Consider the following 25531-nt stretch of genomic DNA (forward strand, 5'->3'; position numbering starts at 1 on the left):
TTGCCCGGGTATTTGGATGTGTCTGTTGAACAAAAAAAAATGTGGAAGTAGGAAGGCAGGCTCGAACCCGTACCGCGAAGGAGGAAAAGTACGGGGTAAAATCCTAACGTCTATGCTGTTACAACCACCACCAAACCGGAAGTGACATTTCATTTTAAACTTAAGGCTAGACAATCTAAAGGAGACGATAACTTTCAAAAATATCGGCGAAAAAAGTGACCCCTCCTGTAGAAAAGTGCCTAATTGAATGGGAAGATATTAATATTTTAACCAATTTTTCGATATTTGTCGCATGAAAGGTCGAACTTCTAAACAATACTAGTCTTAGTAAAATCTGTCGCTTCTATTGAAAGTTTTAGGCAGACATGCAAGCATACATACATACATACATACATACATTTATATATTGGTAACTAAAAAATTTTGACCCAAACCGATTAAAAAGCTTGCCCTATCTCTGAATACCCTTTATGTAAAATTTAAAATATTTAGACCAGAAATTGTCTGAGTAATTTAGAAGAGACCGCTGAGGTCAATTTTTTAAAAATTTGACCCCTTATTTGACTCCTTAACATTTATTCGTTTGGGCTCAAATCAAGGTATTAAGTTAGATCCATGTCCAAGTAGCCTATAACTAAAATTTCACGTGTATAGACCCAAAATTGTAGGAGGAATTTGGTAAAGTTCTCAAAGGTCAAATCGTTGAACTTTGACCCCTTAATCGCCAAATTTCTGTCCGAAAATGAATCACATCGATTTTCCCAAATCTCAGTACCCTGTATATCAAATTTCGAGTCTGTAGACTAAAAATTGACAGAGTTATTGCGTAGGAAAATGTACACTAACACACACACAGACACTTTCACTTTTATATATATATATATATATATATATATATATAAATATATATATATATATATATATTCAAGCAGAGGGATTGTCCTTAAATATATATATATAATTTTGTAGAAATAATTGTAAGACAAGCACAAGTACACAACACTGCGTGGATGCAACAGAGGTTGAAGCTTAGCAAACAGTATGGTGCCTATTAGATTGAACTCTTTTTTAGTACTCTAACAAAAAGGTGCTAGTGATTTGTCTATCTGTACATTTTCCTAGGGTATCTCCACTTATCAATTTTTAAATCATGCGAATAAGACACAACCCATGCTGTGGAAAATTGGTAACATAAGAAAAATGTTTCTTCGGTGTACGAATATCTCAATCATTACGTTAAGTTATAAAGTTAATATTAAAAAGAAATAACCAAATAACATTTGCGTCTTTCCATAAATCGATTTTCTTCGACTAAAACCTTGAAGAATGCACAGCGAAAGTCTCCCTCGTATCTTTCATAGATGAAAAGAATTTTATTCGTTTTATTTAGACAATCGAGCCAATCATAGCTACTCATGAAATAGCAACGATTAGAAACAGCGATTATAAAGATGAAAAGAACAAGATGTATAAAAACGCGCATATATGTATCAAGACTTTTTCTGTTAATGAACATGTTACAGTTTATTTCTATATGAAATCGAATGATTGAGCCAAGCAAAAACTGCTAAAATAATGACAATCAAAGCCTACACAAGATACACATAAGAACTACCGTAATATTCATTACTTAGTGAAATTAATTATTTTTGACCTTTAATAGTTGTCTCAAAAGTACCAATGTCATTATTGTGCGACACATACTCTTCATTTGACAATAACCGCTGACTTCAACACTATTTCCATAGTATTTTCTTTCACTTTCTTCTCCGCTGTGTCGTGGTCTTTTACATTGGCAGCTGCCGATTGGGCGTGCAAGGGGCACAAGTATAAAAAATAAAAATAAAATAAACTCAAAACACAAACTCGAAAGAAACAAAGACTTCATCACATTCTGTATATCGTTTGATATTTGAGTGAGTGTGTGTGGCAATATCACAAAAACGACGTCCACATCTACGTCTTTTAGTTGTGTGCGTGTTCGTCCGTTGACGTCAGCCCATCTTGATCAGCTCTTATCCACAACTTGCGTTCAACTTCCAAACTAAAAAAAAACGTTCAACTGTCGCAAATTCTAGACTGTCCGTAAACCGCTCCTAACTGTCCCCAACTGTTACAAATTCACTGCCACTCATAAGACTGTCAGTAAACTAACTTTAAATATATCGATCTGTATCAAACGTAATAGATGTATGGAAACTAAAGCCGTTTTCAGGACTGCCAGCAACCATTGTAAGAAAGTAATAAGGAACGCAAGAGAGTTCTATGCTCAATCTGTTAAGTCCAAAGTAGCTGAGCAGCGGCTTGGTTCCCACCAGTTTTGGCAAATAGCAAACAGAATCCTGAACAGAAGCGTGTGCTCCACCCCAACTATTATCAATGGACCTGAGGTAATCTCGTCAGCATCAGACAAAGCCAAACTCTTTGTCAAGAACTTTGCAGCTAATTCTACCCTTTACGACCAAGACCGCCAACCCCCAATATTTCCTCCTGTATCAGAAAACACGCTATGTGATATACGTATATCTGTACATGATGTTGCGAAGCTAATCAAAAACCTTGATTCGAGTAAAGCAACTGGCCCTGATGGTATTCCAATTATAGTACTCAAAAAACTTCAACCTGAATTAGCGCCCATACTTACAAAACTGTTTAAACGTTGTCTTAAGGAGAATAGTTTCCCATCTCCCTGGAAAATCTCATCAGTATGCCCTGTATTTAAGAATTCAGGTGATCGCTCATCCCCCTCTCAGTACAGGCCAATAAGTCTCCTGTGCGTCATGAGTAAGTTGCTAGAATCTGTGTTAAATACAGAAGTAATCAAGCATCTCAACAAAAATAACCTTCTTAGTGACACTCAATATGGTTTCCGTTCTGCTAGATCTACAGCAGATGTCCTTACAGTTATATCGCATAGGATTAGCAAATCTCTCGACGGTGGCAATCTTTCTAGGGCAATTGCTCTTGACATATCTATAGCCTTTGATAGGGTATGGCATAAAGGTTTACTTCATAAGATCGCTAGCTATGGTATAGCTGGAAAAGTCTTCTCAATTATTAAATCATTTCTTTCTGATAGGTTCATAAGAGTAGTAGTTGAGGGGCAAAAATCAGAAGCTCACAGTATTAATGCCGGTGTCCCTCAGGGATCCATCCTGGGCCCAACTCTTTTCCTGATCTACATTAATGATCTTCCAAATCATATCCTTACATCATTTGTAGACATTTATGCTGACGACACTACCATTTATGGTACCACATCTAAGACAGTAAACGACCAAGTTCTCTCCAATTCTCTCTCCTCTGATCTTGAGCACGTAGTACAATGGGGAAAGGAGTGGCTGGATACTTTTAATGCATCTAAAACCAAGCTTCTCTCTTTACATCATCAACATTCTAATTCACATTTGTCATCAATTGAAATGAATGGCTCTCGTCTTCAGGAGGCCTCAAGTTTTGACAAGCTTCTGGGCTTGACCATTACTCCTGGTCTTAAATGGAACACGTATATCAAATCTGTTGCCAAGACCGCTGGAAAAATGGTGGGATCTTTCTATCGATCCAGTAGATATCTCACTGCTTATGCTATTCTCTACCTATATAAGAGCCAGGTACGTCCAAGGATGGAATACTGTTGCCACATCTGGGCAGGAGCTGCTAGAAAGGACTTGTCCTGCCTTGATAGAGTTCAAAATAGACTTCGTAGCCTCGTAGGAGATGTCCTTTTCTCCTCCTTGCAACCTCTATCTCACAGAAGAGATGTTGCGAGTTTGTCTCTGATGTATCGTTATTTTCATGGAAGGTGTTCAACTGAGCTTCAATCTATGGTCCCCCCTCGCCAAACTTTCACAAGAAACACTCGTCTAGCTGTAAACACTATCAATAATTTCCCCCACTCTTTATCTGTGCCTAAACCTAAACGTAGATTCCATGAACAAAGCTTCTTTCTTAGAACTGCACGCCTGTGGAATTGTCTTCCGTTTTCCTGCTTTCCGGCTGACTACAATATGGTTGTGTTCAAGTCTAAAGTAAATAAGTTCTTGATGAGCCGTTCCATATAAGTTATTAAATTTACCAAATTTTCATTACTAATGATTACTATATTGACCAATTTCTACTGTACACTCTTTAACCCTTATCCTTGAGTGGCCTCTGGGCCTTGATAATGTGGTGATGCCTTTGTAAAAAAAAAAAAAAAATGTCCGATCTTTTTATCCAGTCACCAGTATCACAGTGATTAAAAATCATATTTCAGCTTCTTTTGTGTGTTTTTGTAACTAACTTCATTTTCATTGTCTTTCTACTAAGCTCGGCCCTCTATATTTTTTTCTGCTGGTCAATTTAATTCCAAATAAGATCTCTTTGGTATGGCTACATACTGGCCCATACGAATAAATAAAAGCTAACGTGATGCTAATGATGCTATTTAAAGCATCAACCTTTAGCTGGATACTTTACCAGAATGAATACATTCTTGTAATGGAACCAGGCAAGACATAGACCACATTACAAACCACATGAAATATGACACAGTAAAATGGACAATTTGAAATAACGCAATCGGCAGTTTGTGCGACTTTTTAAAATAATATTATCGTTTGTTTATACACTTTAGTTTAAAATGGTATTGTCCTATTTACATTTTAATAGCATTGTTGCTAAATGTTCAATAACATTTTCGTTGGTCTGCCACGCTTACGTTGGAAATATAATTTTTGTTGCTCTATAACTCTTACGTTTGTAATAACATTTACCTTGACCAGCCAGGCTTAAGTATGTAATAGCATAGTCGTTGCAATAAAATGTTGATACGTAATTCTTTCATTTACAACAGCATTTTTCTAGATTTGTTACGCTTATGTCTGCGATAGCAATGTATTTTTATCGTAAAGCTTAGGTTGGCAGTAGGGTTTTAGTTGATACGTAAGGAATATATTTGCAATAGCATTTTCGTTGGTGTGTTTTACTTCCGTTTGCCGTATAATTTTCCTTAGTCTGTAACGCTTGATCTCGTAATGGAATTTTCATTTGTCTTTAACGTTTAGGTTAACAATAGTATTGGAATTGTACGGTTGCACTTATGTTTAAAATATCATATTTTTGTCTGTAACCCTTACATTTGCAATACATTTTCTAGATATACTATTGTAACGTTACACGCGTTTACATACATGTTAACAAATCAGGAGCCCAGCACGTTGTAGACTCCGCCGCAAAGAAGAACAAGACAAGGAATAACTTAACTCATATTTTTTACGTGAAACAACAGGCATTTATTTTCACCTCTTTGAAGTTTTCGTGATCATCGGCCCCTGCACACGTTCTTCTTTAGATATTCTCTTTCTTTTTCCTTGCCGTTACGTCACTTCGCACACAGCTTGGTCATTTGCATACAGTTGCCATATGCACAGTCGCGCCCTGTTACACCAAAACTTGGTTTTCAACATCATTTTCGTTGCAATACGTCATTACGTTAGCAATAACATCTTTTCTGGTTGGTGGCGCTTCAGTTTGAAAAAAAAAATTTCGTTGCTAAATGACGGAAATCATTTTAAAATGTTGTCTGTAATTTATTATTATTATTTATTAGCCAATCAGATTTTCGAACCGTTAGATCTGCGGTGCATAGATTTTACATATAGCTTACAACCAGGCTAAGTAAACATTATTCGTCAGTCACATAGTTGTTTACGTGTATTGAAATAAAAATAATCGGCATCATGTTTTCGTTTAGTCTGTCGGCGTTGTTTTCTTTGTTTTTGTGAGGTGTCCTCAGACGAGTCGTCCATTTCCAGTCGAAATGCTATATCATTTCTCTCATTAAACGCGGGTTGATAAACAGTGAGCTTAGCCGTCTTCCTTGTCAAGTTGGGTTTTGCGCCTTGTCAGTCGAGAGATGGAGGCTTTCAGATGAAATTCGGATCAGGTTTTTGCTACGACTGTCTAATGTTGACACGGGCAGAAATGTATCAAAACCGGCTTTCTCATCTCGTGTTTTAAATTCTGCTGGTCATTGGTCGGATAGAGAGGATTGAAGTAATATTGTCAACCATCCGTATTTTAGCAAAGCGGCCTAGAAATAAGAAGGAATCAGCTTAGTACAAATGGCATCTCTGGGTGACATCTCGAAAAACATGGACACACACAAACACATACGTATATATATATATATATATATATATATATATATATATATATATATATATATATATACTAGCAGAAGTACGCGTCGTTGACTGGGTTCAAAAACAGCCTACAGAAAATGGGCTGTGATTGATGAAAGTATGATAGGTTATGAAAAGGAGGGGGTTGTGAAAAAACAGGTTTTGATACTCCAAAAGTTTACCCTAAGCAAAATATGATGAAAGTAAAGATAATTTTCGCCAAAATATATTTTTTTATATCAACTTTGTTTCCATTCGTAGCCAAGAGTGACCAACAAAATGATGTTTCCTTACAAAGAGAAAATGTTATATATATATATATATATATATATATATATATATATATATATATATATATATATATATAAATATACAAAAAAATAAACGTTACCATAGTCAATAAAAGTTACTTTTATGGTAGAAAATTTCATTGGTTTGTATTTTTAAGTAGTTTGTAAAAAAAAAATGTTTTTTTAATTCACGAACCGGTTTTAAAAAAATAAAATGGTAGCGACTTTAAAATGGAGAGACCCGTTTTAAGTTGAAGGAGGGGCACCTGAGCATTCTGTGTTAACAATTTAAGAAAGTTCCGTCAACGTAAGGAATATTTATAAACATATTTTAATGTTTTCGCTTATTTTTTGCTTGAGGAATATCCGATTATGGCATGTGTAGTTTATATAAAAATTCATTTAAGTAGTTATCGCCTCAAATTTCGTTTTAATTTCGGTTCGCCGAAATTATTTCAAGTAAAGAGCATTAAAAACTATTTCACAACAAAAAAACATGAACTGAACTTTTATTGACTATGATAACATTTATTTATTGTATATTTATTTTTTTCGGGTAGTCGTTTGTTGGATTTTCTGCTAAACACTCTTACTAAATAGTATCGACGAAATATCGAAAAACAAAGAAACAAAAACAGTTTTGTAAAATAATGGAGCTTTACTTATTTTAGTAAAATAATCCGAAACAGCAAAATGTAATTACTTAAGTGTTTTAAAGCAGTGAATCGATATACATATGAATAAAAAGAAATGGCGCCCTTTTCAAGTAGAACAGCTTCGTTTCAGTTTTACAGTATTGAACGGTGTAGTTTTGCGCCGTCGTATTCAGGGTTGTACCATTGTAATGTAAAGAAAACGCAGAACGGTTTGTAATCAACTGAATTCTTTCTAGTACACTGATAAAGAAAGCTTAAACAGATATATAAATAAAAATGAAAAGGTGATGTAAATGTTTTTAAAAAGACACGTAATCACGTGAGCAGGAATTTTTCCTTCTTTTGACACGATAACAAGTAACGTTTTTATGTTTTATTATTTATCTATTTATCTATTTTCGAAAAAGTGCCACGTGCAAGTGGAGAAGGAAAAAACAGAGTTATGCAAAATTTGTGTCGAGAATTGTCTAAAGTTCCGACTTTTTTTTGGCTTTTACTTTAATAAGAACGTGAATTTATGAGGTGAATTTATTCGACACAATATGATTCAACTAAAAAGAATAAATTAAAGCTAACGTGAATTAAGATTAAAGTTAAGGTGTTATTGTGGACCCTCACCCCTTTTAAATAACCTTGTTAAAGTTTGTGACATATTTACATTCTATGGAGGTCAGGCGCGAATGAACACCCAATAATTTTATTATGCCATATTTCTTCAAACAGAAACATAATTATCAAATTATGCTTACGCAGATAGATATGAAAAGTCTTTATTAAAGTTTGTGTCATATTTCCATGGAATACAGGCGTAATGCAGACCCCACAATTTTATTATACCATCCCTAGTTAAGTTGGAACATACTTATCAAAGTATTATTATGTACATCTATATCAAAAACCATTGTAAACGTTTTTTTTTTTCATTTTTTATTTCCATACTTTGGGGGCCAGGAGCGAACGCAGATCCAACAATTTTTATGAACCACCGTTCTGCCAAATCAAACATACCCATTCCTGATCCTCAATACATGTTTTATCATTATATTCAATCCGATTTTAAAAGAGTCAACCATATAGAGGCTTATTCATGACCAGACACACACACACACATACACACATACACACGCAGGCGTTCAGCTTTATATTATAGATATATGTGTGTGTTACAGAAATTCTAAACAACATGGATATCGTCGGTTTCAAACCATAACAGATGTCATTTCCACGAACACATATATAAACAGAAGCTGAAGATAGTCCGACATAGAAACCTATTATTGGTCCCCTTTGCTTTCATTTGAAACCGACGGTATCAATGATTTTTTGGATCTTCTGTACCACATATATGGATAAATATTACGTTATCCTTTTTTAAATTACTTAATTATCGAGCACTCTGAGGGTTTCTTACAGCAACAATATATATATATATATGTATATATATATATACATATATAACTACTTCATTTACTCACATAAAATTAATATACAAAAGTATAGATTTATGCGTAAACTTTAAGTATTTACTTCAAAAGTCCTCAATACGTAGGTAGAGCTAGTTAGTAATTTATAAAAAATATATGGCGATTAAGCTACACTGAATATTCGGTGTTTCATCCACTATAGTATTCGTCAGGCTTATGCGCGAATTCTGTGGTTGTTTCTCGTTTTTATATATGTTGAGGATTTTAGTTAGCCAATCAGCTTTCTAGTATCCACCGCGCCCCTTCCTATCAGCCAATGGGCATGCATTTTATCGAACAAAGGATCTGTTTTAGAACTAGGTTAGTGGTTTGAGGCAGACGATTTTCCTCATTTCTGCTCTTTTTTTAAATATAAATATACATATGTGTACACATACACATGCACACATACATACATGCATACATATATATATATATATGTGTGTGTGTGGTCGTTTATGTATATTCATGTTTATTTAATTTATTTATTTGTTTGTTTTCTATTGTTTTTGTTAGTTTTAAAGCTATTTTGTATCGCTATCCTAGAGTAAGTTTTATTTTGTGAACACAATTGTTTGCTATTTCTCGTCTACAGTTTAATAGATTTTGGGGTTCTTTAAAGTACAGGATAGCAAATTTTTCATGAAGGCATAATTTACATATGTCATCTAAATGTCTGCACGTGGTAGCTTGTCTTATTATTTTCCATTAGACTACGGCGACTGTCCGCTTTCTTTGAGTTCCCAGTATTTATTCGCTAGTGTTGTTTTTATACGGTGTTTTTTTTATTTTTGAATGTACTTTTGTGGTCATAGTATCGGGTTTTGAAATCTAAGGAAGTCATGCCTACGTAATATTTCTTGTTATTCGGGTTTTCTTTCGCAAATATTGTTGCTTGATAAACTACGCTTTTTATTAGACATTTATTTTGAACTGGGCAAAGTGTGCGGTGTCTACAGTTGCATTTATCTTGTTCGTTATTATTATTATTTTTATTTATGGTATGGTTGTTCTTGTCCGGGGTTGGTTTGTTATTATTATTATTATTATTATTATTATTATTATTATTATTATTATTATTATTATTTCTGCTAGTGTTGGTTTTATTTTTGACATGGTGTCTACTTTTTTATTGTTTATTTTGTTGTTGTTTACATTGTTTTTATTTAGTATTTTGTTATCATGTGCTTTAATTATCATCACTAAATTTTCGCAACAACTGTAAGATAACTTCAAGGTATTTTTATTGAAGATTTTGTGTAAGGGGTTGGTTGCTTGCAGTATCTGCCGGACAGATACAACGCTTTGATATTGGCCAAAAGCCCAAGAAAAGCTTAAAAAGCTAAGAACAGCATCTATTAACAACAGACCTTTGATCTTAACCAAAAAGACCAAGCACAAAAGTGAGTCGGACAGACCGACCGACCGACTGACCGACCGACGGACCAACGGAGTGACTTATAGGGTCGCTTGCACGCGACTAAAAAAATGAATATTGTTTGCCGAGACGTGTTGGATAGAATGATTAAATAAATTGTCTTACAATTTTATTTTACTATTTGTATTGAACTATGTATCATAATATTACTTTCTGAACATTTATTAGTACTTGTTAATTTATATCATTTTGGTCAGTTTTATCTATATTTGTAAATACAATGATCACCATTTTCATAGAGATGTTAATAAACTCGTATTTACTGCGTGTTATTAGTTATCGTTGGGAAAAAAATTGTTTTTTCGATATCCAGAAAAATATCAGCTTTATCAAAACGTATTTGTTGATTAAATGAATTTCCCAATTAGTGGAATTTCCAGGAATTCTGCTAATTAAATATGAACTGGCTTAACGTCAATGGTCCCAAATGAATAAATAAAATAAAAAATGCACAGGGATAACCAATAGTGCGGAACATATTAGATTTTAAACTGTTTTAGATACTGTCTTAGAGTAAGTGACTAGTAAAGGGCGAATTGTGGCTTTGTAAAAATGTAAGATACTCTCTGGTGTGAGTAATTTTCTAGAACGGTACAGAGAGTCCACCTTTTTTGCAGTAGCCTTGGCAATGTTCTCAATATATTTGTCCCAATTAACATCTTAGATGTGCGTATTTCGATAAAGAAAATTGGTAACACTGTGTTTTTGTATGAAATGACTAGATACCATTATATTAATGCAGGTTACTAAGCTAATAATTTACTGTTTGGTTAATACGGTTGTTTTCCTTCTTTATTGTGATAATATAAAAAACGACGAGTAGATATAAGCGTTTGTCGGGTAAAAAAATCGCTAACTTTAAATCCTTATTGAAATTATTTTTTTCATTCCCGTTCATTTAGAAAGTAGTTTTGTCACACGGATTTAGAGTTAATGGAGAGTATTTTTGTAAGGAACCTATAATAAAAGCAAGCAGTGTTTACTAAAACTGACCAAGCAGCTTTTTTCTGTCAGCTTCAGGTATAATGTAAATAGGTCGCAGATATATAGTTAAGACAAAGAATTGTTTGTGGCCTATATTCCGTATGTTTGATTAAGAAAATATTAATATTAATAATATTTGGATTTTTCGAATGGCTGATCTCATCGTGAGTGTAATTTTCATAGCGTTTCGATCGATATAACCCTTTTCTGTCAGCACGGAAGTTTTAACGCAACCCTTTCGCTAATCCATGAGAGCAGTATGCCCTCATCCTGTCCGCAATAACTAAGTGTAAATCTTAAGAAATTCGCAATTATATTTTCGTTCGCTCACACTGAGGATAGAATCGTCAACTTTCAGGAGAATGTAACTTGCAACTGAATTTTATCAAATATTCTAACCACTGCTCCACGGGTTCTTATTGAAGGACCCTACGACCTGAAGAAGATGTGAACATAACACTCAAGATGAGAACAATATTCCGAAGAATCACAATTGTACGAATAATATATCCGAAACATAAGGTACTTCTGTACTTTAGAACCCGTCTTTCCGTGTGAGCAAAAACAGTCGCAAGCGAGCGAGCAGACGGTAAAAATTGGAAGGAAAAAAGAAACGAAAGAGTTTAAATGGAAAAAAAGACAGGGCAGAGTGTCATTGCGCTTCTTCAATCAACAAGTCTTCTGAGAAGTAAGGAAAATGAATCAATCTAGACTGGAATTTATTCATAAATCTCCAGAGTCGTTCATCGCGTTTTGTCAGGAAACCCGGCTGCTAGCAATGGAGAGGATGTCGTATAAAAAATTACGGTATTTTTTTACGATCTGCCCCAGCGTAGTATAAACACCTCCAAGTTCCTCATGTTAAGAACGGTTTTCAGAATAATCACCTCCTAACCTCGAAAGCCGTTCTTAACATGGAGAGGTTGGGTGTGTTTTTTCCGAAAGCCATTTTTAACATAGGGGGTTTGGGGTGTTTATACTACGCTGCAGCAGGTCGTAAAAATACTAAAATAACTTTCCATACACAAACAAAACAAGAAATATATTTGTTCACTAATTCAAAGAAACAAAACCTTCATTACCCTCCACCCCCCCAAAAAAAACAGAAAAAAACACAGTTGGCATAAAATATGAATGAAATAGTAAAATTTACGAAATTATTACGGTAGGCTGTTTGTTTTATTTTTTGGGAGGGGAGTCATTTTTTATTAACTTCTGTTCGTTCGATATAATCCGGCGGATTTTGTCGTCCGCCGAGCGTTACTGAGCGAGATTCACGGATAAACGGGCTCTAAAGTGCAGAAATACCTATAATAATACAAACATATTTCAATAAAAGTGAATATGGCTAAAAAAAGAAAAGAAAGAAAGAAAGTTCTCGTCAATATGTTAGAGTGCTTGCTTTTCTTTCTGATTTGAAATAGTATTCGATTATGCGAGGAGAAAACTTTAGGTATGACGACAAAGTAATGCACCCGAACGCAAATTGAGAAATGACGACTAAGAAAACAGACGTAAGTAACCGAATGTATACGACGGGAGCCGAGAAAGATTGGTTCAGCTGTAAAAGAACTATTTCAAAAAGGTAAAGCTGTCATTTGTTAAAAAAGATTTTAAAAAAAGGAATGGAAAAAGTAAATAAGAAAAAAAGAAGAAAGAAAATTATATCCGCTATGTTTGACCATCCATTTATATGAATATTTAAAATATGAATTGTGTAAAAATAATGTCATTTTAGAATAAAAAAGGGCATTTATTATTATTTACTAACTAGGAGCCATCATCAAAGATTTCTCTTTGAGAACAACTTGTGGTGTTATCTGGAGTTTGAATGACAGCAAATCTCCTCACATTTCCAGTACTTTCCAACTCTTTACATAACCTTTACAGATAAATTTATGTTATCGCAACAGCTGCTTGCTATTGATTTCTCGTTGGTAGCAACCATTAGTCTTCACTGGAATTTAGGTGGCTATAAGCCTTGTCTAGGTCCCAGTCCTCTTTGCACTCATCCAGTAAAGTTTCAGCCAGTGGTTTCTCTCATCAGTCTTTCCATTCTCCTTGACCCTCCACACTTATTTGATGTGGCGTTAGTTTATGGTGACATACGTTATTATTATTATTATTATTATTATTATTATTATTATTATTGTTGTTGTTGTTGTTGTTGTTTCTGTCATTATTACTGTTATTATTGTTATTGTGTTTATTATTAACAATAATAATGATGCTAAAAATACAATTATCATTTAATACGCAAAGAATTTGGATATCTAAAATATCCTGTCTGAGATTTTTTTCCTTTTCCTTATTCTGTTAGACATAATCCAACTGGGTAGGGGTACAAGTCTCTATTCTTGAGATAAAAAAATGTCAAGTCGGGGCGATGTATTTTGTGCTTGGTGGCACGTGTTTACATAGAGAAATGTTTAGATCTTTTGAAGCATCATATGTGTCTGAATATTGAATGTAGAAATTGAAAGACTTTCGATATCTAAGCATATCTTGTTTTTCGTTTTTTCTCTGTTTTCTTTTTCTCTTTCGTTGGGATTTATCCCGGAAGAGATGGTGGGCATAAAATCTTTCTCTAGATTAGCAGAAAACACTTTATATTTTGTAAATAAAAACGTACACGCGTTCATCTTTTTACTATGACTGTTAGCAGAAATAATTCTTTTAACTCACAAAACATTCTAGCAAGAAAAATTATCCTACTAAAACACCAATATCTGCGTTCAGATATAAGTTGTATGCATATAGTTTAAAATCTATTTAGTTCATTTTTGTTTGCACGTAATATATATAGGATAATTTGGTGTCTTTTAACGTTTAAAATTACCACTGTATAGGTTTTCAGGATTGCTGAAAACAAAAACAACAACTTAAATCCCAGGAAACGAGTAATTTCATTAATGTGAATAAATTATATATTTTTTTTAATATTATATATTAATTTAACGTAAAATAAACACCCATTTTATATAATAGGTTGCCATAAAGTGAGTGCTAATTTTACGTTAAATTAATATGGAAAAGTGATCTCTCACTTGTTTAAACAATAATGTCCGACGTTAAGGACAAGTGCTATATGCCCCACTACACATTTCAGGTCATTAGCTTTCCAACGAGTTTTTATTTGTTAAATTCTGATCAATAATCGCCGAGATTTCGAACTTATAAAATTGATCAATAGCCAAACTGAATATTGAAATGCCCATATCTTTGGTTCTATGGGACGAAACTACATGAAAATTTGCAGACTTTTCGAAAATTATAATACTATTCCACGCTTAAAATTTTATGACAATTAGTAAAAAAAAAACTTATATTTTCAAACTAATACAATATTCATAAATTCGCCTACATTTGTATATATAATGCCCTGGCAAGCCAGCTTAAGTTTTGCTGCTTCTGTTGTCTTATCTGTGGCCTTGTCAGCCACTAATATATTCCATGGACTTTTAAAATGTAGACTTTTCTCATTAGAAAATAACTAGCAAAAAAAAACACAATAAAGAATTACTAGTTTTCCTAAATTTCAAATCTTTAAAAAGTTCTAAATAGAAGCTACAAGAAAAACTTTTTTTTTAAATCCATAGAATAAATATTTAAAATATCTATGTTGAATTTCTTGTTTTGATAATTTGAAAGTAATAATTACCTATATAACATGACTGAAAAAAGTTCACTCTGAACCAAAGTATCCTAGGTTTGCAATAATAGATGCCATATACAAATCCAATATATCTAGCCTGAAAGCCACTATCATCTGTAGCTTTCAAACACCATTATAGACAAATTCAGTCGTGATAATAAAATTGTACATTACATCCGACGAGCAACAACGTCACAATCGAAACATATATAGAAGAATGAGTTCCTATTTTTCTCTCTAAATATTTAGTCCTACCATCGCTACAAGTTGTCACCGGGATCAATTATACGTGTTCCACATATTATGTTATTACACCTATCGTAACTAGATCATAGATACATTGACATAACTTAATCTTTCCATTATCGGGTTCATAAATAATAAAGTCTCCCTCTCTTTAAATTCCGCCATTGATTGACTGCGCTCTAATGATTCTCATATTCCAGAATCTGGTTATTCGCTTTATAAACGAACGCTTATAACATTAGACGATTGCTTCACAAAGAGACATATTTTGGGGCCCAGATTCAAGTTAATTTAATGCATAGGTAAGATGGAATAATACAAAAGAGAGAACATCATAAAACGAACTTTAATTAACCCATTTACTTGCTTCTTATAACAAAGTTTAAAGTAGGATATTCACTATAAGATTATCATTTATCTTTTATTAAACACAGATAAAATGAATAACGCCGGCTTCTTCGTCGACAACAACGACGCCTTTGCCAAAACATAAACCAATCTGCGTTTTTTTTACCATGAGACACACTGCGTGTACATTAGTGATGTTCTAAAGCTACGCATTTCATATGTATTTATATATTGAAGAGTTTACCACCCAAATATATGCAACTTTTATATTGAGATTTTTCCTAAATACATAAAGACAATGCAGACTTCCTCGACATCGACTACGACGAATACTACAACACCTCGTCAAAACATAATCATATTTGAATCCATTTACCATAAAATACACTGCGTGTACACTGGTGATATTTCAAAACTACTCATTTCATATGTACTTATATATTGAGGAGTTTAGGTGGTGATTTTATATTATGATTTTTCGGAAAAAACAACAACGACGACGCCTTCTCCGCCGCGGCAGCCACCGCCGCTGCCGACGATGACGACGATGACGACGATATCTTAGTCAAAACATAAACAAAAGTAAGTTCTTATATCATTTAACACACTGCGTGTACATTTGTGATGTTCCTATTTACTTGGCTCCCCACGAGAGCAGAGTTAGACACAAGGTCGGTTTTTAATGTAGGGAGAAGATCCACCTCCCCAAAACGGGCACTCTGGATAGAAATGTTTTGGCGCCAACGTGGTGAGACGACAACAACTATGGAAGGCAGTTATTACTGAAGATACAGTTGTACAGGTGAAGATTCAGAATTCCTATTCCGTCGCGGTTAACATCCTGACGAAGGCCAGAGGGACAGTTGGCAGAAACATCGTGAAACAACAACTATAAATATAAGGATAATAGTCCACAAATAAATAAATAAAAACAAGTAGTTTAAATTATTTATTTTTACAGGTGGGTGGGGGTCATACTTCCACCACGCAACAACGGTACACGGGTCCTGCTAGTATATAATGTAAACATTTTTTTTAATTATTGTTTTATATATACATCATTATTATTATTATTATTATTATTATTATTATTATTATTATTATTATTTTTATTATTAGTAGTAGTAGTAGTAGTAGTGTCAGTAAAATTGATCCAGACAAGACCAGGAGTCATTTGTATGTCCGGAGCTAAAACTAACGAATGCTGGTTATTACAAATGCCAGTTGTATTTTGATTTTAGCCTTTAAAGGTAGGAGAAAAGAATTCATCGTATACTTTTACAAGCCTGAAATTTTTGGAAATAAACTACTATAATGAAAAGTTGTATTCTAACAAGGTATAAAAACACCGAATTAGTGAAGACTACTAGACCAATGGCTTAACGAGTTGAAACAAAGGAATCGCACAGTTTTGAAAAAAGCATACAATAATTGTAATTATATTTTTAAAAAAATGTGAGGGAAAATGGTGCACAGCAGAAGAAATTACGTTAACAATAAAAGTACAGATACGCCCCCCATACTTCATACAATATGTGATAGTAGATATCTAGAACGATATATATATATATATATATATATATATATATATATATAATTATAAAACTCAAATGACCTTGTAACGATGTATGTAAGCAACTTTCCGGTTTACGACATCCGGTTTCGCATGCGCGCATCACATGCGCGCATCACATGCGCACTGAAATATTAACGTTATTATTTCGAAACTATTATTTAACATGGGGAGAGTGGGGTTTAAAATAACTTAAATGTAATACAAAAATGAACGATGTAAAAAAAAGCAGACAGTATTAACAATTGTTTATTTTGATAATTTAAACGCGAAAAAAAAAACAAAAAAACAAAAGAACAATTGGGACGCTGAAATATTAACGTTATTATTTCGAAATTATTATTTAACATGGGAAGAGTGGGGTTTAAAATAAACAAAAAAACAAAAGAACAATTGGGACGCTGAAATATTAACGTTATTATTTCGAAATTATTATTTAACATGGGAAGAGTGGGGTTTAAAATAACTTAAACGTAATACAAGAATGAACGATGTAAAAAAAGCAGACATATCAAAATTTGAATTTAACTATAATAAGTATTATGGTATCTGTTCAGTGCACATTTACCTGATGATTTCCGAAACGATGAAAAACTAGTATTTGTTTGTATCAAACTAATTATTATAATAATTAGGTCTACCGCTTTTAAAACTCGGTTCTTATGGTCGAGCACTTTACATTGAAATGAAATAAGTCCGTTACTTAAGCCTACGTGCGCAGATCGTGACGTAAAAAATCCCATGATCACTCTCGGCCTTCTTGAATGACATTTATTATTTATATAAATAAACTATTAGGTAAATAAGGTTGTTTTTTTGACGTTCACCTTCAAAAGATCATAACTCCTTTGATAACAAACTTCATTAATCGAAATAAGAACCATTAGAATCGACACATTTTTGCCAACGAGAAGCAAGTTTATTTATCCCATTAGCATAGAAATTCAGAATTCTAGAAGCGATAAAGTCATTGAAGCCGATTCCGCATCATCTCGGCTTTTGGAACATTTTTGACGCAGGAACTTGTCGAGATGCTTGAAAAAGTGATAATCAGTAGAAGAGAGATCTGGTGAATATGGCGGCCCAATTCGTCCAGCTTCTGTTCGTTGAGCAACATGCAGGCGAACGTTGTGGTGGAGGAGAATTGGTCCTTTCATATTGACCAATCTCGGGCACATACGTTAGAGCTTCTGGTGCATTTCGTCAATTTGTTAGCAGTACTTCTCTGCCGTAATTGTTTTGCCCGGATTCAAGAAGCTGTGATGGATGAGACCGACCGCAGACCACCAAACAGTCACCATAACTTTTTTTTGTGTGCAAATTCAGCTTCGAAAAGTGTTGCGGTGTTTCTCCGGCATCCAACCACTGTGCCGAACATTGCCAGTTGTCGTAGAGGATCCACTTCTCATCACACGATACAATCCGCTCTTGAAATGGATTGTTTTTTGGTGCGAGAAAGAGCGTAGAAGACACCTCAAAACGACGATTTTTTTATTATCGTTCAATTATAGCGGCACCCATTTATCCAACATTTTTTATTTTCCCATTTGCTTTAATTGGCGAACGACTATTGAGTGGTCGACCTTGAGCTCAACAGCAACTTCTCCTGAGGTTTTGTGAGGATCGGCTTCAATTAAGGCTTTCAAATGTTCGTTATCAACCGCAGTCGGCCGGCTGCGACCATCTTCATCTTCGCCACCATTGCGAAATTTCATAAACCACCATTTGCGGTTTGTGGGCCAAACGCATCATTGATATCACGAGTTGTTCCGGCAGTTTTTCGGCCTAGTTTCAACTGGAACAAGAAATGGTGCAGATTTGAATTTTGTCCATGCTGTCGAAAAGCCCGCAAAAAAAATAAATGAAGTAATTGAGAATGGTAACGAATAGCAGGATTCGATAGAGTGAAAGACAAGCTTCAAAATATATAGCATGGCTATATATATTAATGAATTAATTCAGAAATCATATATAAAAGTAACATATATGAGAAAACGATAATGTTTTTGCACCAAGCGGATTGTTACTTACTAATTGGGTCAGAGATAGCCTCAAAGCCGAGTTCGAATCTCTGAACCGGCGGTAATCGTCACTCCCTGCACCGATGATCCGTAAAAGGATGAAACACTAGTGTCTGTAGATATTAAAAATAATTATAGTGATAATAAAGACTAAGAGAGAGAGAGAGGAAGAAAATTAATTGAGGGTAAAAGAAAAATGGGAAAAACAAACAGAGACAGACAGACAGGGTAAAAAAACAGAAAGAGAACGGAGAGATTTAAGACTTGCATTCTTAGCGTTTTCATGGTAATAATGTATGGATAGACTGGAAATTACATTTAACTGAATGTTGACACCGAGAAAGCAAGATTTCCAAGTACTCTGCGCATTTTTCACACGGACAAAAGAAAATATGTTATTCGTCATGAAATGTATATATGTTTTAGTAAGTTCATTAGAGAATGCCTACAAAAAAGTATATTAGAAGCCACCTCTAGCGAAATGTAGAAAATATGTATAGAAAATTGCCCTAAACTTTCGAGTTTCAAAGTATTGCTACTAGGCAACACATGATATAATCGTTCACATACACACGCGCGCACAGAGAGAGGTATATATATATATATATATATATATATATATATATATATATATATATATATATATATGAAAAGACGTACAAGGATAGCCCAGAGTGATTTCTGATACGATAGAATCGTGAGACAACACTCGAGGTTATCCTAGTTTTTCGATGTAAAAGAAATATTTTATTTCAATATATATATATATATATATATATATATATATATATATGTGTGGGTGTGGGTGTGTGCGTGTTAGTGATATTTTGAAGTGACATTTAGTAATAATATGTATACTTGATTTTATAAAATATTTCACACTTATTATTAGTGTTTATGAAAGTAATTTATATAAAAAGATTCTAGTATTTCTAGTTTTAGTATATTATTGTTTAGATGGTTGTATTATCGACGATACTTTTTCGGAATGTGGAAGAAGGGCAAGACTGTTTAGTTTTCAGCTCTACGCCTTTGACTGGTGCTAGATAAGTGCATAGTGAGATATCTCAGAAGAGTTAGGATAGTCAAATCTCTCTTTCTTTACTTTCTCCTTTGGTTCTAGCTTTCCATCAGCGTTGCTTTTGACAAAGAGGAAGAATTGCTGTTTTCTGAGTGAAAATATAATCACCTCAAACTCATTTTTGATTGTTTTTTTACCTTGGAGAAATGTTTTTAGCTCATTACATTAGGTAGTGTCATGTCTTGTCTGAAGCAATTTCCATTAAAAATATAATGTTCAAGATTAAGATCAGGATTATGTCGCGACTGTCATTCAGCTCTATCGACAGTATTAAAGATTATAGATTAATCAGAAATAAATTATGGCAATTTTCTAAAAAAAATGTATATATATTACTCCGTTGGCCCAAAACATTATTTGGAAAATTACTAGTCAATTGAATTTGACATTTTGTTTACCATTTTAAATAGAAATGAATTTTCATATCGATAAGAAATATTTTTGGAGATAAATGTGCATAAAATACTTCGGAATAAAAGGGATATCTTTTGGGAGCTTTTAAGGCATTACATTATTTTTATTTACTTGTTCATACTGAGGAGTATTGCCGAATTTTAGAAACACATTAAAAACTCTCCCCACATATTATGCAGTCACATGACATTTCCCGCGTGTCTATTATTATAACTCTGAACTTTATGACAGTTCAATTCTATAACTCAATTATAATAGCGCACATCATTCATAACAAATAATTACCAATGCTTCTGGTTTCTGTTTTTAGTTTATTTACCTATGTGTTTCGTATTATGTGAGCTTATATGAACTTCTAATAACTTAGTTATGTTAAATACGGATCTATATTTATTCGATAGATCTCTGTTTTTTTCCTTTTTTAATTGTTTTCATTACTTTTCTAGTTTCTTTGTTTCTATCGATCTACAGTATAATGATTTTTTTACCGTCACCCATAGAGCGCAGATGTTAGTTTGTGTTCTAAAAGATATAAATCGCATATCTGATCGATTGTAATAACTTGGTAATAGATACTGGCCAAAATGTTATTTTTCATCAGTAATACATAAAAGAGGCCATAAAAGTGTTTCGTTTACAATTAACCTTACTAACACACCAACACATAAAACCAAAACATATTTTACAACACGTGTGATTTTAAGTTCAACGAATAAAAAAGGAATTAATATTAATATTAATAATAAAAGTTGACCTTTGATCTCTGTGTCAGCTGTCAGATAAACACTTATTTTGCTTCATTAGAAACCAATATTAAATTATTTCTAATCATATTTACTTGTACATCATAAATGTACGTATAATAATTTGATTTTTTACAACTAATTTACGTGTTGTTTTAATGAACTGATGCACTCGGAAGTTTTGATCTCATTGAAACAGGACAGTGAGGTAATTTTCCTGATAGGTTTATTATTATATATTTTTGATATCCTTTTCTCTTTAGTTATATATAAAGATGAGGACATTGGTTAATGACGATTCTTCTTCAACGAAAACCGGAAATAGCACAACATATAGGTTGATTGCCGATTTAAATAAAACGATGAATTGTCTTTATTCTTAACTTAAATCTTACTAACACAAAATCTTTATTTCAGCTTTCAAAAGGTTCAATTTTACTTTTGAAGTGAAGGTTTTAATACATTTTTTACTAAAATGCATCACGATGAAGTCATGCTGAAACACAGTTTAATTAATATGAGTGTAATAAGAATTAGTACATACTATTCCTGGCAAAATTACTTAATAATGTGACTCAAAAAATTTGCAATAGTCAATATTGCCTTAATTTTTGGAGTAGTACGTTATAATTTTGTATTGGAGTGTAAGTTTGGATTGGAGTAGTTGCAGTACAACATATATTTGGATGGAAAAGTTTATTCTGTATTATTCGTCTATTAGAAAGTAGAATATCAATGCTTGTGGGTTTCAAGGTCACAGAGATATCAACACATTATAGCATACCTCCGTACACAGGAATGAGCACATAATGTACATACATCGACACTACGAATAATCAGTAAGGATGACCAATTATAAGTAAGCAAATTCGGTCAGGATTAACACCTTATATATATATATATATATATATATATATATATATGTGTGTGTGTGTGTGTGTGTCAAAATATCGTTAATTCATTACCCACACAGCAGCAGCCGTATAGCGCAATGGTGAGAAGCCTTGACTGCCATGTGGGCGGTCGGGTTTCGATCCTGTCAAGCCGTACTGATGAGGCGTGAAACAGTGAAACAGTGAAACAGTACTGTATGTAGATAATTATAATTATATATATATATATATATATATATATATATATATGTATATGTCTGTGTCTGTGTGTGTGTAAAGTTATAAAAAATATATACATTTGATGAAAATGTCAAGCTCAATAAAATGAATTTACACTTTAAGAGTAAGGATATCGAAAGTAAACATACCAAAACAAAGATGCATTTACATCACACTAACGTTATTTTATCACTAGTATAATTCGTCTTACACTTGTTTCTTTGAATGATGGAAATTCACCAAACAACTAATCATGAAATGATTTATGTTCCTTGAAAAAAAAAAGACACAGTTGGAGATTTGTTTTTTCCTGGATTTAAAAAGGATAACAATTGGTGGAAGAAAATAAGAAAAGTAATAAGGGTAAAAATCTTACTTGTTATGTCATAGTGTAGAACCTTTCACGAGTCAAATCATTTTGGAATCCAGTGCCTGGGAGATTTTTTTTATTTATATATCGTCATATGGCTTTTAAGGTTTTTATTTTTCATTTCACCACTTTTTATCCAAATTTCAAGTGTTTACCCAAAATTAGTGGAGGAGTTTGGTAGAATTAACTCTTTAATCTTTGACTTCTTGTCAGTCAAATTTTCACCCCAAAACAGCTTATAAAGTTAGTTGCACGTTTAAATAATCTTGTGGAACATTTCACATGTTAAGACCCAAAATCGGCTGAATAGTTTGGTAGAGACCGGAAAGGTAAATTTTTTTGCGCTTTGACAACTTGGTAGACAAATTTTCGGCCAAAAAACGATTAAAAAAGCTTGCCCTATATTTGAATGCACTTTATGTAAAATTTCAAATGTTTAGACCAAAATTTGTCTGAGAGGTAAAATTTCTTTTAACTTAGACCCCAATTTTGACTCCTTAATATTTATTATTTTTGGGCTTAAATAAAATTAAAAAGTTTGATCCATATCAAAGGAACCTACATCTAAAATATCACGTGTTTAGAACAAAAATTGGCGGAGGACAAATCGTTGAACTTTGACGACTTGGCAGCCAAATTTCTGGCCGACAACCGATTTAAATACATATTCTTTTTATACACAGGCGACAGAGAGAAAGTCCGCATTTGTAATTTTTTCAAAAACTGCAAATTGAAGCTAAATTTAATGTAACTGTTTAAACAAACTATACCTCATTTGATTGGCCTTTTATTCTTCCATAATTTTACCTGTTCATATTTGACTTTTAATTGAAATATTCTAGTGTTCACGACAATTAAAAAAAGAACTAACTGCAAATTGAGGAGGCAAAAAGAAAGTCCGCACAATGAAAAATTGTTATTTAAATGTTACTTGAGGACATAAATGCAACACAAATACAAAAGGAACACAATGAACTAGTTAATATTTAGTAGCATAGCCCTTTTGAAAATTGACAGCCTGCAATCTTTTGGGAATCCATTTAATTAGACTGCAGCAATACTCCGGGGAAGGGGCATCAAACTTTTCTTTAATTTTTGTCCAAAGTTCTTTCAAATATGAATTTTTTATTATTGCGTAGATGTTGCTTCATCTAATGCTATACGTTTTCGATAATATATATTATTATTATTATTTTAGTTAATATTTAGTAGCATAGCCCGTGTGCAATTTGACAATTTGCAATTTTTAAGGAATTTCTTGAATTTGACTGCTGCAATACTCCGGGGAAAGGGCATCCCACTTTTCTTTGATTTTTGTCCAAAGTTCTTCTAAATTTGAAATTTTATCATTGCGTAGCTGTTGCTTGATGTAATGCCATAGGTTTTCCATAGGATTGAGGTCTCGAGATTGTGCTGGCCAATCCAAACACAGAATATCATGCTTTTCCAGGAATCTCTTGACATTGCCAGCTGTGTGAATGGGAGCATTATCCAGCATGAAGATGGGATTATCATCCAAATTCTGACCAAAGTAGGGTAGAAAATATTCACTTTACATATTACTGTACTTGGTCGAATAAATTCGACCTTGCAAGCGAACTATAGGCCCTGGACCATTGTACAAATAATGCCACACACCAAAACTGAACCACCACCACTTTGCAACGTTGAAATTAGGCACCTAGGATTAAATTCTTCGTCTTTCCTCCGACAAACGTACTGTCTACCATCACTGCCTAGCCTATTGAACTTACTTTCGTCGCTAAAAAGCACTTTTGACCAATGTGAAGAATCATGATCTTCATTGCATATGACGAAGTCCAGACGGCGCTTTCTGTTCGTCACAGAAATCATTGGCTTGCGTCTTGCAACATATCATCGGGAATTTAATTCCTTTAATCTGTTCTTCACAGTAGAAAGAGAGCACTTTTTTATCAAGGTTGTGCTGTTGTTGGATTTGGGGAGCCGTTTCAAATCTGTTTCTGAGGCTACAGATCTTGATAGCATTGTCTTCCCTGTTAGAAGTAACTCTAGTACGACTAGATTTAGGGGCATCACGAACACTGCCGGTGTTTTTGCAGAGTCTTTCGTACCGTTTTCTCATCACATTTCAATTTCCGGCCGATTTCTCGATTGGATAAACCAGAAAAGTGGAGATTAATGTGCTCCTGACGATCACTAAGAGAAAGTCGTGGAATATGGATAAAATACTACGTTGTATAACCTTGAACAACAACAATTACGATTAGAGATGCTTTGTTGCCTGTTAGTGGATATTTTAAACTGATTTAGAGGCGATAATTTAGGCTGTTTTTAAGCGAATTTGTTGCCGCAGACTTTCTTTTTTGCTTTTCAATTTTAAGTTATTTTTTAAATTGACGTGAAAACTAGAATATTTCAATTAAAATTCAAATATGAACAGGTTAAATTATAGAAGAATAAAAAGGCGAATAAAATGAAGTATAGGTTGTTTAAACAGTTACATTAAATTTATCTTAAATTTGCAGTTTTTGAAAAAAAACATACTAGTCCGGACTTTCTTTTTGCCGGCTCTGTATGTTACTTACGATGTACATATATATTAATATACATATATATTCATATATAGATAGATCGAAATAGTAAGAAGTGAGACGAATAAAGAAAACTAATTAATGATCCAAGTAGAATTTAAGATACAAGATTTTGCATAATATTGGATCTCTGGTGTGAGTATTGTCTTTAAAAATTGTATCAGCTCTATTATGGATTTTAATTCATATTATTGAGCACTATGGAATTACATTTTAAATAACATTTCATTGCTTTCTGCAAAGATATTTTTCTATTCTTATTATAAAGCGATTTAAAGAATAATGTTTATAAAAATCCTACATTACAAGAGATAAATAAATGTCGTTGTGTATGTAATTCATTATATGCAGCTAGTAGAGGCGTGTTATGCTTGTTTTCCGTCATCTTCCGACACGTACA

Source organism: Euprymna scolopes, chromosome 7 (assembly GCF_053919585.1).
Source record: "Euprymna scolopes isolate OS-2025 chromosome 7, ASM5391958v1, whole genome shotgun sequence".
Taxonomy (NCBI): Eukaryota; Metazoa; Mollusca; class Cephalopoda; order Sepiida; family Sepiolidae; genus Euprymna; species Euprymna scolopes.